Raw genomic sequence first — 14,446 nt, 5'->3', positions numbered from 1 at the left:
CCTCCTCAGCAGCCCAACCCCATCGCCCTTCCTCCGCCACCCTTCCCTCGCCCACCCACCGACGCCAGGACCCGACTGAGAGACTCGAGAGCACGGCTGGCACAGACGAACGCACAGACACTCGGGGAAAGACAGAGACCCAGAGAGAGGGAGATGTAGATAGAGAGGAAGAGACACACAGGGGGAGACACAGACAGAGCATCCAACACACAGACCCGCTCGGACCGCACGACAGACGCACGCAGACCCTGAGCTGGATGTGCACAGGGACTCAGACTCAGGTGCCCCCGACAGAAACAGACACACAGCCCACACACACCGCACAGCACACAGCACAGCACAGCACAGCACAGGACAGAACACCACACCACAGCACACCACACACACACACACACACACACACACACACACACACACACACACACACACACGGAGGAGGCTGTGTTGGCGAGGAAGCTGGCCCCGGGGAGGGTGGTCGTCCTTGGGCGTGGTTTGGGCGCCCAGGAGCTCCTCGGGGCCCGAGGACTTGCAGCCCAGTCTCCAGGAAACCCGCTCTGCTCCCATTCCTGCCCGGGACCCTCTGTGGCCCTGGGCGCGTACGGGCCATTCTCCTATGCTCTCGTCCTTGACTTGGGGGGCCGCTTTTGCTCGTCGGGCGCCGCGCGCCGCCGTCCCGCCGTGTCGATGAGCGAACGAGCCTCGCTCTTCGCTTCGCCGTTGCGGGGAGACTGAGCACGGACTCGGGTGTCAACGGGTGGTCCCGGGTGCCAACGGGTGAGGGCCCGGGCGGTCGGCCATCTTGTATCATGCCCACACGGAGCGGGGACCCCCGGCCCGGGGGCAAAGGGACGGTGATCCGCCGGGAGGGGGGGAATGCCCGCCCGGGTGGAAGCGCAGCCCAGGGCTGCTGGGGAGAAGGTGGAGGCGTGCCCAGGCAGAAGATGGGGCCGGTTGCCCGGTGTGCCTGGGCACTCGGGGCGGCCCAGGGGAATGGCCAGTGACTCGGTGGATGAGGGCCCGAGGCGCGGGACCTCGGAAGGGCACGCCTGCCTGCCGGGCCGGGGTGCCGTCCCATACGCGCTCCCACCCCCACCCCCACCCCCACCCCGCCCCCTACGCCCACCCCCTCCCCCACACCCCTCCCCCACCCCCGGCCCCACCCCCACCGCGCCCCAAGCCCGCCGCGGTCCTCGCCGCCCTCCCCCTTTACCTCCCTCCGAACCCGCCGCCTCCCCCCGACCCACCCGCCCCCGCCGCCCCCCAGCCCGCCCTTGTTCAAGTGGGCGTGGGCGTGGTGGCTTGCAGGTGGAAGGGCCGGCTGGCGGCCGTTTGCCCGTGCAGCCGGCACCCGCAGCGGGCCCGGGACCCGCGGGGCGGTGCGCGCGTGGCGAGGGGCCGGGGGCCAGGGCGTGTTTGGAGGAAGCCTTGCTGGGTAAGGCGGGGGGGGGGGGGCTGTGGCGGCAAAGGGAGGGCAAGGGAGGCCGAAGGGGCAAGAAAAGACCAAGAAAAAAAGCCTACAGCACCCGGTATTCCCAGGCGGTCTCCCATCCAAGTACTAACCAGGCCCGACCCTGCTTAGCTTCCGAGATCAGACGAGATCGGGCGCGTTCAGGGTGGTATGGCCGTAGACGTGAGCTGCTGCCACTAGGCGCCCTAAGAGCCTGCTCTGTGCCTCCCGACCCGCGCCCTGCCGCTCTTCGCTCCTCACTCCCCACCCGCCCCCCCTCCTGCCCTGGGCCTTGCACCTGCCTGCCCGCCTGCCTGCCTTCCAACCGGCCCAGGGGACGGGGGCGCCTGCAGCGCCCCCCTGTCGCGAAAGTCCAGGCACTCTCCCGCACGGGGACTCTCCAGTCCCGGCAGCCGCCGCCGCCACCGCCGCCTGGCTCCCGAGATGGCAAAGGGGAGCGTCGGGGCGCCGGGAGCGCGGCCCGCGCGGTGTTCTCCGCGCCCACCCACCCACCGTCCCCCACCCTCCGCCCGAGGGCAAGCGAGGGCCGCCACCAGGCCTTCCCGCCTCTCCACCCCGCCTTGCTCAAAGCCAGCGCCAGCCACCGGCGCCCGCCAGGGACCCTCCTCAGCAGCCCAACCCCATCGCCCTTCCTCCGCCACCCTTCCCTCGCCCACCCACCGACGCCAGGACCCGACTGAGAGACTCGAGAGCACGGCTGGCACAGACGAACGCACAGACACTCGGGGAAAGACAGAGACCCAGAGAGAGGGAGATGTAGATAGAGAGGAAGAGACACACAGGGGGAGACACAGACAGAGCATCCAACACACAGACCCGCTCGGACCGCACGACAGACGCACGCAGACCCTGACCTGGATGTGCACAGGGACTCAGACTCAGGTGCCCCCGACAGAAACAGACACACAGCCCACACACACCGCACAGCACACAGCACAGCACAGCACAGCACAGCACAGGACAGCACAGAACACCACACCACAGCACACCACACACACACACACACACACAGACACACACACACACACACACACACACGGAGGAGGCTGTGTTGGCGAGGAAGCTGGCCCCGGGGAGGGTGGTCGTCCTTGGGCGTGGTTTGGGCGCCCAGGAGCTCCTCGGGGCCCGAGGACTTGCAGCCCAGTCTCCAGGAAACCCGCTCTGCTCCCATTCCTGCCCGGGACCCTCTGTGGCCCTGGGCGCGTACGGGCCATTCTCCTATGCTCTCGTCCTTGACTTGGGGGGCCGCTTTTGCTCGTCGGGCGCCGCGCGCCGCCGTCCCGCCGTGTCGATGAGCGAACGAGCCTCGCTCTTCGCTTCGCCGTTGCGGGGAGACTGAGCACGGACTCGGGTGTCAACGGGTGGTCCCGGGTGCCAACGGGTGAGGGCCCGGGCGGTCGGCCATCTTGTATCATGCCCACACGGAGCGGGGACCCCCGGCCCGGGGGCAAAGGGACGGTGATCCGCCGGGAGGGGGGAATGCCCGCCCGGGTGGAAGCGCAGCCCAGGGCTGCTGGGGAGAAGGTGGAGGCGTGCCCAGGCAGAAGATGGGGCCGGTTGCCCGGTGTGCCTGGGCACTCGGGGCGGCCCAGGGGAATGCCCAGTGACTCGGTGGATGAGGGCCCGAGGCGCGGGACCTCGGAAGGGCACGCCTGCCTGCCGGGCCGGGGTGCCGTCCCATACGCGCTCCCACCCCCACCCCCACCCCCACCCCGCCCCCTACGCCCACCCCCTCCCCCACACCCCTCCCCCACCCCCGGCCCCACCCCCACCGCGCCCCAAGCCCGCCGCGGTCCTCGCCGCCCTCCCCCTTTACCTCCCTCCGAACCCGCCGCCTCCCCCCGACCCACCCGCCCCCGCCGCCCCCCAGCCCGCCCTTGTTCAAGTGGGCGTGGGCGTGGTGGCTTGCAGGTGGAAGGGCCGGCTGGCGGCCGTTTGCCCGTGCAGCCGGCACCCGCAGCGGGCCCGGGACCCGCGGGGCGGTGCGCGCGTGGCGAGGGGCCGGGGGCCAGGGGGTGTTTGGAGGAAGCCTTGCTGGGTAAGGCGGGGGGGGGGGCTGTGGCGGCAAAGGGAGGGCAAGGGAGGCCGAAGGGGCAAGAAAAGACCAAGAAAAAAAGCCTACAGCACCCGGTATTCCCAGGCGGTCTCCCATCCAAGTACTAACCAGGCCCGACCCTGCTTAGCTTCCGAGATCAGACGAGATCGGGCGCGTTCAGGGTGGTATGGCCGTAGACGTGAGCTGCTGCCACTAGGCGCCCTAAGAGCCTGCTCTGTGCCTCCCGACCCGCGCCCTGCCGCTCTTCGCTCCTCACTCCCCACCCGCCCCCCCTCCTGCCCTGGGCCTTGCACCTGCCTGCCCGCCTGCCTGCCTTCCAACCGGCCCAGGGGACGGGGGCGCCTGCAGCGCCCCCCTGTCGCGAAAGTCCAGGCACTCTCCCGCACGGGGACTCTCCAGTCCCGGCAGCCGCCGCCGCCACCGCCGCCTGGCTCCCGAGATGGCAAAGGGGAGCGTCGGGGCGCCGGGAGCGCGGCCCGCGCGGTGTTCTCCGCGCCCACCCACCCACCGTCCCCCACCCTCCGCCCGAGGGCAAGCGAGGGCCGCCACCAGGCCTTCCCGCCTCTCCACCCCGCCTTGCTCAAAGCCAGCGCCAGCCACCGGCGCCCGCCAGGGACCCTCCTCAGCAGCCCAACCCCATCGCCCTTCCTCCGCCACCCTTCCCTCGCCCACCCACCGACGCCAGGACCCGACTGAGAGACTCGAGAGCACGGCTGGCACAGACGAACGCACAGACACTCGGGGAAAGACAGAGACCCAGAGAGAGGGAGATGTAGATAGAGAGGAAGAGACACACAGGGGGAGACACAGACAGAGCATCCAACACACAGACCCGCTCGGACCGCACGACAGACGCACGCAGACCCTGACCTGGATGTGCACAGGGACTCAGACTCAGGTGCCCCAGACAGAAACAGACACACAGCCCACACACACCGCACAGCACACAGCACAGCACAGCACAGCACAGGACAGCACAGAACACCACACCACAGCACACCACACACACACACACACACACACACACACACACACACACACACACACACACGGAGGAGGCTGTGTTGGCGAGGAAGCTGGCCCCGGGGAGGGTGGTCGTCCTTGGGCGTGGTTTGGGCGCCCAGGAGCTCCTCGGGGCCCGAGGACTTGCAGCCCAGTCTCCAGGAAACCCGCTCTGCTCCCATTCCTGCCCGGGACCCTCTGTGGCCCTGGGCGCGTACGGGCCATTCTCCTATGCTCTCGTCCTTGACTTGGGGGGCCGCTTTTGCTCGTCGGGCGCCGCGCGCCGCCGTCCCGCCGTGTCGATGAGCGAACGAGCCTCGCTCTTCGCTTCGCCGTTGCGGGGAGACTGAGCACGGACTCGGGTGTCAACGGGTGGTCCCGGGTGCCAACGGGTGAGGGCCCGGGCGGTCGGCCATCTTGTATCATGCCCACACGGAGCGGGGACCCCCGGCCCGGGGGCAAAGGGACGGTGATCCGCCGGGAGGGGGGGAATGCCCGCCCGGGTGGAAGCGCAGCCCAGGGCTGCTGGGGAGAAGGTGGAGGCGTGCCCAGGCAGAAGATGGGGCCGGTTGCCCGGTGTGCCTGGGCACTCGGGGCGGCCCAGGGGAATGGCCAGTGACTCGGTGGATGAGGGCCCGAGGCGCGGGACCTCGGAAGGGCACGCCTGCCTGCCGGGCCGGGGTGCCGTCCCATACGCGCTCCCACCCCCATCCCCACCCCCACCCCGCCCCCTACGCCCACCCCCTCCCCCACACCCCTCCCCCACCCCCGGCCCCACCCCCACCGCGCCCCAAGCCCGCCGCGGTCCTCGCCGCCCTCCCCCTTTACCTCCCTCCGAACCCGCCGCCTCCCCCAGACCCACCCGCCCCCGCCGCCCCCCAGCCCGCCCTTGTTCAAGTGGGCGTGGGCGTGGTGGCTTGCAGGTGGAAGGGCCGGCTGGCGGCCGTTTGCCCGTGCAGCCGGCACCCGCAGCGGGCCCGGGACCCGCGGGGCGGTGCGCGCGTGGCGAGGGGCCGGGGGCCAGGGGGTGTTTGGAGGAAGCCTTGCTGGGTAAGGCGGGGGGGGGGGGGCTGTGGCGGCAAAGGGAGGGCAAGGGAGGCCGAAGGGGCAAGAAAAGACCAAGAAAAAAAGCCTACAGCACCCGGTATTCCCAGGCGGTCTCCCATCCAAGTACTAACCAGGCCCGACCCTGCTTAGCTTCTGAGATCAGACGAGATCGGGCGCGTTCAGGGTGGTATGGCCGTAGACGTGAGCTGCTGCCACTAGGCGCCCTAAGAGCCTGCTCTGTGCCTCCCGACCCGCGCCCTGCCGCTCTTCGCTCCTCACTCCCCACCCGCCCCCCCTCCTGCCCTGGGCCTTGCACCTGCCTGCCCGCCTGCCTGCCTTCCAACCGGCCCAGGGGACGGGGGCGCCTGCAGCGCCCCCCTGTCGCGAAAGTCCAGGCACTCTCCCGCACGGGGACTCTCCAGTCCCGGCAGCCGCCGCCGCCACCGCCGCCTGGCTCCCGAGATGGCAAAGGGGAGCGTCGGGGCGCCGGGAGCGCGGCCCGCGCGGTGTTCTCCGCGCCCACCCACCCACCGTCCCCCACCCTCCGCCCGAGGGCAAGCGAGGGCCGCCACCAGGCCTTCCGCCTCTCCACCCCGCCTTGCTCAAAGCCAGCGCCAGCCACCGGCGCCCGCCAGGGACCCTCCTCAGCAGCCCAACCCCATCGCCCTTCCTCCGCCACCCTTCCCTCGCCCACCCACCGACGCCAGGACCCGACTGAGAGACTCGAGAGCACGGCTGGCACAGACGAACGCACAGACACTCGGGGAAAGACAGAGACCCAGAGAGAGGGAGATGTAGATAGAGAGGAAGAGACACACAGGGGGAGACACAGACAGAGCATCCAACACACAGACCCGCTCGGACCGCACGACAGACGCACGCAGACCCTGAGCTGGATGTGCACAGGGACTCAGACTCAGGTGCCCCCGACAGAAACAGACACACAGCCCACACACACCGCACAGCACACAGCACAGCACAGCACAGCACAGGACAGAACACCACACCACAGCACACCACACACACACACACACACACACACACACACACACACACACACACACACACACGGAGGAGGCTGTGTTGGCGAGGAAGCTGGCCCCGGGGAGGGTGGTCGTCCTTGGGCGTGGTTTGGGCGCCCAGGAGCTCCTCGGGGCCCGAGGACTTGCAGCCCAGTCTCCAGGAAACCCGCTCTGCTCCCATTCCTGCCCGGGACCCTCTGTGGCCCTGGGCGCGTACGGGCCATTCTCCTATGCTCTCGTCCTTGACTTGGGGGGCCGCTTTTGCTCGTCGGGCGCCGCGCGCCGCCGTCCCGCCGTGTCGATGAGCGAACGAGCCTCGCTCTTCGCTTCGCCGTTGCGGGGAGACTGAGCACGGACTCGGGTGTCAACGGGTGGTCCCGGGTGCCAACGGGTGAGGGCCCGGGCGGTCGGCCATCTTGTATCATGCCCACACGGAGCGGGGACCCCCGGCCCGGGGGCAAAGGGACGGTGATCCGCCGGGAGGGGGGGAATGCCCGCCCGGGTGGAAGCGCAGCCCAGGGCTGCTGGGGAGAAGGTGGAGGCGTGCCCAGGCAGAAGATGGGGCCGGTTGCCCGGTGTGCCTGGGCACTCGGGGCGGCCCAGGGGAATGGCCAGTGACTCGGTGGATGAGGGCCCGAGGCGCGGGACCTCGGAAGGGCACGCCTGCCTGCCGGGCCGGGGTGCCGTCCCATACGCGCTCCCACCCCCACCCCCACCCCCACCCCGCCCCCTACGCCCACCCCCTCCCCCACACCCCTCCCCCACCCCCGGCCCCACCCCCACCGCGCCCCAAGCCCGCCGCGGTCCTCGCCGCCCTCCCCCTTTACCTCCCTCCGAACCCGCCGCCTCCCCCCGACCCACCCGCCCCCGCCGCCCCCCAGCCCGCCCTTGTTCAAGTGGGCGTGGGCGTGGTGGCTTGCAGGTGGAAGGGCCGGCTGGCGGCCGTTTGCCCGTGCAGCCGGCACCCGCAGCGGGCCCGGGACCCGCGGGGCGGTGCGCGCGTGGCGAGGGGCCGGGGGCCAGGGCGTGTTTGGAGGAAGCCTTGCTGGGTAAGGCGGGGGGGGGGGGGCTGTGGCGGCAAAGGGAGGGCAAGGGAGGCCGAAGGGGCAAGAAAAGACCAAGAAAAAAAGCCTACAGCACCCGGTATTCCCAGGCGGTCTCCCATCCAAGTACTAACCAGGCCCGACCCTGCTTAGCTTCCGAGATCAGACGAGATCGGGCGCGTTCAGGGTGGTATGGCCGTAGACGTGAGCTGCTGCCACTAGGCGCCCTAAGAGCCTGCTCTGTGCCTCCCGACCCGCGCCCTGCCGCTCTTCGCTCCTCACTCCCCACCCGCCCCCCTCCTGCCCTGGGCCTTGCACCTGCCTGCCCGCCTGCCTGCCTTCCAACCGGCCCAGGGGACGGGGGCGCCTGCAGCGCCCCCCTGTCGCGAAAGTCCAGGCACTCTCCCGCACGGGGACTCTCCAGTCCCGGCAGCCGCCGCCGCCACCGCCGCCTGGCTCCCGAGATGGCAAAGGGGAGCGTCGGGGCGCCGGGAGCGCGGCCCGCGCGGTGTTCTCCGCGCCCACCCACCCACCGTCCCCCACCCTCCGCCCGAGGGCAAGCGAGGGCCGCCACCAGGCCTTCCCGCCTCTCCACCCCGCCTTGCTCAAAGCCAGCGCCAGCCACCGGCGCCCGCCAGGGACCCTCCTCAGCAGCCCAACCCCATCGCCCTTCCTCCGCCACCCTTCCCTCGCCCACCCACCGACGCCAGGACCCGACTGAGAGACTCGAGAGCACGGCTGGCACAGACGAACGCACAGACACTCGGGGAAAGACAGAGACCCAGAGAGAGGGAGATGTAGATAGAGAGGAAGAGACACACAGGGGGAGACACAGACAGAGCATCCAACACACAGACCCGCTCGGACCGCACGACAGACGCACGCAGACCCTGACCTGGATGTGCACAGGGACTCAGACTCAGGTGCCCCCGACAGAAACAGACACACAGCCCACACACACCGCACAGCACACAGCACAGCACAGCACAGCACAGCACAGGACAGCACAGAACACCACACCACAGCACACCACACACACACACACACACACAGACACACACACACACACACACACACACGGAGGAGGCTGTGTTGGCGAGGAAGCTGGCCCCGGGGAGGGTGGTCGTCCTTGGGCGTGGTTTGGGCGCCCAGGAGCTCCTCGGGGCCCGAGGACTTGCAGCCCAGTCTCCAGGAAACCCGCTCTGCTCCCATTCCTGCCCGGGACCCTCTGTGGCCCTGGGCGCGTACGGGCCATTCTCCTATGCTCTCGTCCTTGACTTGGGGGGCCGCTTTTGCTCGTCGGGCGCCGCGCGCCGCCGTCCCGCCGTGTCGATGAGCGAACGAGCCTCGCTCTTCGCTTCGCCGTTGCGGGGAGACTGAGCACGGACTCGGGTGTCAACGGGTGGTCCCGGGTGCCAACGGGTGAGGGCCCGGGCGGTCGGCCATCTTGTATCATGCCCACACGGAGCGGGGACCCCCGGCCCGGGGGCAAAGGGACGGTGATCCGCCGGGAGGGGGGGAATGCCCGCCCGGGTGGAAGCGCAGCCCAGGGCTGCTGGGGAGAAGGTGGAGGCGTGCCCAGGCAGAAGATGGGGCCGGTTGCCCGGTGTGCCTGGGCACTCGGGGCGGCCCAGGGGAATGCCCAGTGACTCGGTGGATGAGGGCCCGAGGCGCGGGACCTCGGAAGGGCACGCCTGCCTGCCGGGCCGGGGTGCCGTCCCATACGCGCTCCCACCCCCACCCCCACCCCCACCCCGCCCCCTACGCCCACCCCCTCCCCCACACCCCTCCCCCACCCCCGGCCCCACCCCCACCGCGCCCCAAGCCCGCCGCGGTCCTCGCCGCCCTCCCCCTTTACCTCCCTCCGAACCCGCCGCCTCCCCCCGACCCACCCGCCCCCGCCGCCCCCCAGCCCGCCCTTGTTCAAGTGGGCGTGGGCGTGGTGGCTTGCAGGTGGAAGGGCCGGCTGGCGGCCGTTTGCCCGTGCAGCCGGCACCCGCAGCGGGCCCGGGACCCGCGGGGCGGTGCGCGCGTGGCGAGGGGCCGGGGGCCAGGGGGTGTTTGGAGGAAGCCTTGCTGGGTAAGGCGGGGGGGGGGGCTGTGGCGGCAAAGGGAGGGCAAGGGAGGCCGAAGGGGCAAGAAAAGACCAAGAAAAAAAGCCTACAGCACCCGGTATTCCCAGGCGGTCTCCCATCCAAGTACTAACCAGGCCCGACCCTGCTTAGCTTCCGAGATCAGACGAGATCGGGCGCGTTCAGGGTGGTATGGCCGTAGACGTGAGCTGCTGCCACTAGGCGCCCTAAGAGCCTGCTCTGTGCCTCCCGACCCGCGCCCTGCCGCTCTTCGCTCCTCACTCCCCACCCGCCCCCCCTCCTGCCCTGGGCCTTGCACCTGCCTGCCCGCCTGCCTGCCTTCCAACCGGCCCAGGGGACGGGGGCGCCTGCAGCGCCCCCCTGTCGCGAAAGTCCAGGCACTCTCCCGCACGGGGACTCTCCAGTCCCGGCAGCCGCCGCCGCCACCGCCGCCTGGCTCCCGAGATGGCAAAGGGGAGCGTCGGGGCGCCGGGAGCGCGGCCCGCGCGGTGTTCTCCGCGCCCACCCACCCACCGTCCCCCACCCTCCGCCCGAGGGCAAGCGAGGGCCGCCACCAGGCCTTCCCGCCTCTCCACCCCGCCTTGCTCAAAGCCAGCGCCAGCCACCGGCGCCCGCCAGGGACCCTCCTCAGCAGCCCAACCCCATCGCCCTTCCTCCGCCACCCTTCCCTCGCCCACCCACCGACGCCAGGACCCGACTGAGAGACTCGAGAGCACGGCTGGCACAGACGAACGCACAGACACTCGGGGAAAGACAGAGACCCAGAGAGAGGGAGATGTAGATAGAGAGGAAGAGACACACAGGGGGAGACACAGACAGAGCATCCAACACACAGACCCGCTCGGACCGCACGACAGACGCACGCAGACCCTGACCTGGATGTGCACAGGGACTCAGACTCAGGTGCCCCAGACAGAAACAGACACACAGCCCACACACACCGCACAGCACACAGCACAGCACAGCACAGCACAGGACAGCACAGAACACCACACCACAGCACACCACACACACACACACACACACACACACACACACACACACACACACACACACGGAGGAGGCTGTGTTGGCGAGGAAGCTGGCCCCGGGGAGGGTGGTCGTCCTTGGGCGTGGTTTGGGCGCCCAGGAGCTCCTCGGGGCCCGAGGACTTGCAGCCCAGTCTCCAGGAAACCCGCTCTGCTCCCATTCCTGCCCGGGACCCTCTGTGGCCCTGGGCGCGTACGGGCCATTCTCCTATGCTCTCGTCCTTGACTTGGGGGGCCGCTTTTGCTCGTCGGGCGCCGCGCGCCGCCGTCCCGCCGTGTCGATGAGCGAACGAGCCTCGCTCTTCGCTTCGCCGTTGCGGGGAGACTGAGCACGGACTCGGGTGTCAACGGGTGGTCCCGGGTGCCAACGGGTGAGGGCCCGGGCGGTCGGCCATCTTGTATCATGCCCACACGGAGCGGGGACCCCCGGCCCGGGGGCAAAGGGACGGTGATCCGCCGGGAGGGGGGGAATGCCCGCCCGGGTGGAAGCGCAGCCCAGGGCTGCTGGGGAGAAGGTGGAGGCGTGCCCAGGCAGAAGATGGGGCCGGTTGCCCGGTGTGCCTGGGCACTCGGGGCGGCCCAGGGGAATGGCCAGTGACTCGGTGGATGAGGGCCCGAGGCGCGGGACCTCGGAAGGGCACGCCTGCCTGCCGGGCCGGGGTGCCGTCCCATACGCGCTCCCACCCCCATCCCCACCCCCACCCCGCCCCCTACGCCCACCCCCTCCCCCACACCCCTCCCCCACCCCCGGCCCCACCCCCACCGCGCCCCAAGCCCGCCGCGGTCCTCGCCGCCCTCCCCCTTTACCTCCCTCCGAACCCGCCGCCTCCCCCAGACCCACCCGCCCCCGCCGCCCCCCAGCCCGCCCTTGTTCAAGTGGGCGTGGGCGTGGTGGCTTGCAGGTGGAAGGGCCGGCTGGCGGCCGTTTGCCCGTGCAGCCGGCACCCGCAGCGGGCCCGGGACCCGCGGGGCGGTGCGCGCGTGGCGAGGGGCCGGGGGCCAGGGGGTGTTTGGAGGAAGCCTTGCTGGGTAAGGCGGGGGGGGGGGGGCTGTGGCGGCAAAGGGAGGGCAAGGGAGGCCGAAGGGGCAAGAAAAGACCAAGAAAAAAAGCCTACAGCACCCGGTATTCCCAGGCGGTCTCCCATCCAAGTACTAACCAGGCCCGACCCTGCTTAGCTTCTGAGATCAGACGAGATCGGGCGCGTTCAGGGTGGTATGGCCGTAGACGTGAGCTGCTGCCACTAGGCGCCCTAAGAGCCTGCTCTGTGCCTCCCGACCCGCGCCCTGCCGCTCTTCGCTCCTCACTCCCCACCCGCCCCCCCTCCTGCCCTGGGCCTTGCACCTGCCTGCCCGCCTGCCTGCCTTCCAACCGGCCCAGGGGACGGGGGCGCCTGCAGCGCCCCCCTGTCGCGAAAGTCCAGGCACTCTCCCGCACGGGGACTCTCCAGTCCCGGCAGCCGCCGCCGCCACCGCCGCCTGGCTCCCGAGATGGCAAAGGGGAGCGTCGGGGCGCCGGGAGCGCGGCCCGCGCGGTGTTCTCCGCGCCCACCCACCCACCGTCCCCCACCCTCCGCCCGAGGGCAAGCGAGGGCCGCCACCAGGCCTTCCCGCCTCTCCACCCCGCCTTGCTCAAAGCCAGCGCCAGCCACCGGCGCCCGCCAGGGACCCTCCTCAGCAGCCCAACCCCATCGCCCTTCCTCCGCCACCCTTCCCTCGCCCACCCACCGACGCCAGGACCCGACTGACAGACTCGAGAGCACGGCTGGCACAGACGAACGCACAGACACTCGGGGAAAGACAGAGACCCAGAGAGAGGGAGATGTAGATAGAGAGGAAGAGACACACAGGGGGAGACACAGACAGAGCATCCAACACACAGACCCGCTCGGACCGCACGACAGACGCACGCAGACCCTGACCTGGATGTGCACAGGGACTCAGACTCAGGTGCCCCCGACAGAAACAGACACACAGCCCACACACACCGCACAGCACACAGCACAGCACAGCACAGCACAGGACAGCACAGAACACCACACCACAGCACACCACACACACACACACACACACACACACACACACACACACACACACACCGAGGAGGCTGTGTTGGCGAGGAAGCTGGCCCCGGGGAGGGTGGTCGTCCTTGGGCGTGGTTTGGGCGCCCAGGAGCTCCTCGGGGCCCGAGGACTTGCAGCCCAGTCTCCAGGAAACCCGCTCTGCTCCCATTCCTGCCCGGGACCCTCTGTGGCCCTGGGCGCGTACGGGCCATTCTCCTATGCTCTCGTCCTTGACTTGGGGGGCCGCTTTTGCTCGTCGGGCGCCGCGCGCCGCCGTCCCGCCGTGTCGATGAGCGAACGAGCCTCGCTCTTCGCTTCGCCGTTGCGGGGAGACTGAGCACGGACTCGGGTGTCAACGGGTGGTCCCGGGTGCCAACGGGTGAGGGCCCGGGCGGTCGGCCATCTTGTATCATGCCCACACGGAGCGGGGACCCCCGGCCCGGGGGCAAAGGGACGGTGATCCGCCGGGAGGGGGGGAATGCCCGCCCGGGTGGAAGCGCAGCCCAGGGCTGCTGGGGAGAAGGTGGAGGCGTGCCCAGGCAGAAGATGGGGCCGGTTGCCCGGTGTGCCTGGGCACTCGGGGCGGCCCAGGGGAATGGCCAGTGACTCGGTGGATGAGGGCCCGAGGCGCGGGACCTCGGAAGGGCACGCCTGCCTGCCGGGCCGGGGTGCCGTCCCATACGCGCTCCCACCCCCACCCCCACCCCCACCCCGCCCCCTACGCCCACCCCCTCCCCCACACCCCTCCCCCACCCCCGGCCCCACCCCCACCGCGCCCCAAGCCCGCCGCGGTCCTCGCCGCCCTCCCCCTTTACCTCCCTCCGAACCCGCCGCCTCCCCCCGACCCACCCGCCCCCGCCGCCCCCCAGCCCGCCCTTGTTCAAGTGGGCGTGGGCGTGGTGGCTTGCAGGTGGAAGGGCCGGCTGGCGGTCGTTTGCCCGTGCAGCCGGCACCCGCAGCGGGCCCGGGACCCGCGGGGCGGTGCGCGCGTGGCGAGGGGCCGGGGGCCAGGGGGTGTTTGGAGGAAGCCTTGCTGGGTAAGGCGGGGGGGGGGGGCTGTGGCGGCAAAGGGAGGGGAAGGGAGGCCGAAGGGGCAACAAAAGACCAAGAAAAAAAGCCTACAGCACCCGGTATTCCCAGGCGGTCTCCCATCCAAGTACTAACCAGGCCCGACCCTGCTTAGCTTCCGAGATCAGACGAGATCGGGCGCGTTCAGGGTGGTATGGCCGTAGACGTGAGCTGCTGCCACTAGGCGCCCTAAGAGCCTGCTCTGTGCCTCCCGACCCGCGCCCTGCCTCTCTTCGCTCCTCACTCCCCACCCGCCCCCCCTCCTGCCCTGGGCCTTGCACCTGCCTGCCCGCCTGCCTGCCTTCCAACCGGCCCAGGGGACGGGGGCGCCTGCAGCGCCCCCCTGTCGCGAAACTCCAGGCACTCTCCCGCACGGGGACTCTCCAGTCCCGGCAGCCGCCGCCGCCACCACCGCCTGGCTCCCGAGATGGCAAAGGGGAGCGTCGGGGCGCCGGGAGCGCGGCCCGCGCGGTGTTCTCCGCGCCCACCCACCCACCGTCCCCCACCCTCCGCCCGAGGGCAAGCGAGGGCCGCCACCAGGCCTTCCCGCCTCTCCACC

The 14,446-nt window shown here is 70.6% G+C and overlaps 7 non-coding genes across 7 annotated transcripts; all 7 read right to left on the bottom strand.

Moving 5' to 3' along the window:
• Nucleotides 1-1,511: 1,511 nt before the first annotated feature.
• Nucleotides 1,512-1,630, bottom strand: LOC148161391 (5S ribosomal RNA). Its single transcript, XR_015767583.1, has one exon. It is a non-coding gene; the product is annotated as a 5S ribosomal RNA (ribosomal RNA).
• Nucleotides 1,631-3,583: 1,953 nt separating this feature from the next.
• Nucleotides 3,584-3,702, bottom strand: LOC148161390 (5S ribosomal RNA). The gene has a single exon (XR_015767582.1). It is a non-coding gene; the product is annotated as a 5S ribosomal RNA (ribosomal RNA).
• A 1,953-nt stretch (nt 3,703-5,655) lies between these two features.
• LOC148161389 (5S ribosomal RNA) lies at nt 5,656-5,774 on the bottom strand. Its single transcript, XR_015767618.1, has one exon. It is a non-coding gene; the product is annotated as a 5S ribosomal RNA (ribosomal RNA).
• Nucleotides 5,775-7,723: 1,949 nt separating this feature from the next.
• LOC148161388 (5S ribosomal RNA) lies at nt 7,724-7,842 on the bottom strand. The gene has a single exon (XR_015767580.1). It is a non-coding gene; the product is annotated as a 5S ribosomal RNA (ribosomal RNA).
• Nucleotides 7,843-9,795: 1,953 nt separating this feature from the next.
• On the bottom strand, nt 9,796-9,914 carry LOC148161387 (5S ribosomal RNA). The gene has a single exon (XR_015767579.1). It is a non-coding gene; the product is annotated as a 5S ribosomal RNA (ribosomal RNA).
• A 1,953-nt stretch (nt 9,915-11,867) lies between these two features.
• On the bottom strand, nt 11,868-11,986 carry LOC148161386 (5S ribosomal RNA). Its single transcript, XR_015767617.1, has one exon. It is a non-coding gene; the product is annotated as a 5S ribosomal RNA (ribosomal RNA).
• Nucleotides 11,987-13,934: 1,948 nt separating this feature from the next.
• On the bottom strand, nt 13,935-14,053 carry LOC148161385 (5S ribosomal RNA). Its single transcript, XR_015767578.1, has one exon. It is a non-coding gene; the product is annotated as a 5S ribosomal RNA (ribosomal RNA).
• Between the last annotated feature and the right edge of the window lie 393 nt (nt 14,054-14,446).

Source organism: Eumetopias jubatus, unplaced genomic scaffold (assembly GCF_037043125.1).
Source record: "Eumetopias jubatus isolate StellerSeaLion01/CBP00866 unplaced genomic scaffold, mEumJub1_p1.0 scaffold_187, whole genome shotgun sequence".
NCBI classification, from domain to species: domain Eukaryota; kingdom Metazoa; phylum Chordata; class Mammalia; order Carnivora; family Otariidae; genus Eumetopias; species Eumetopias jubatus.
This window is presented reverse-complemented; position numbering and strand designations above follow the sequence as displayed.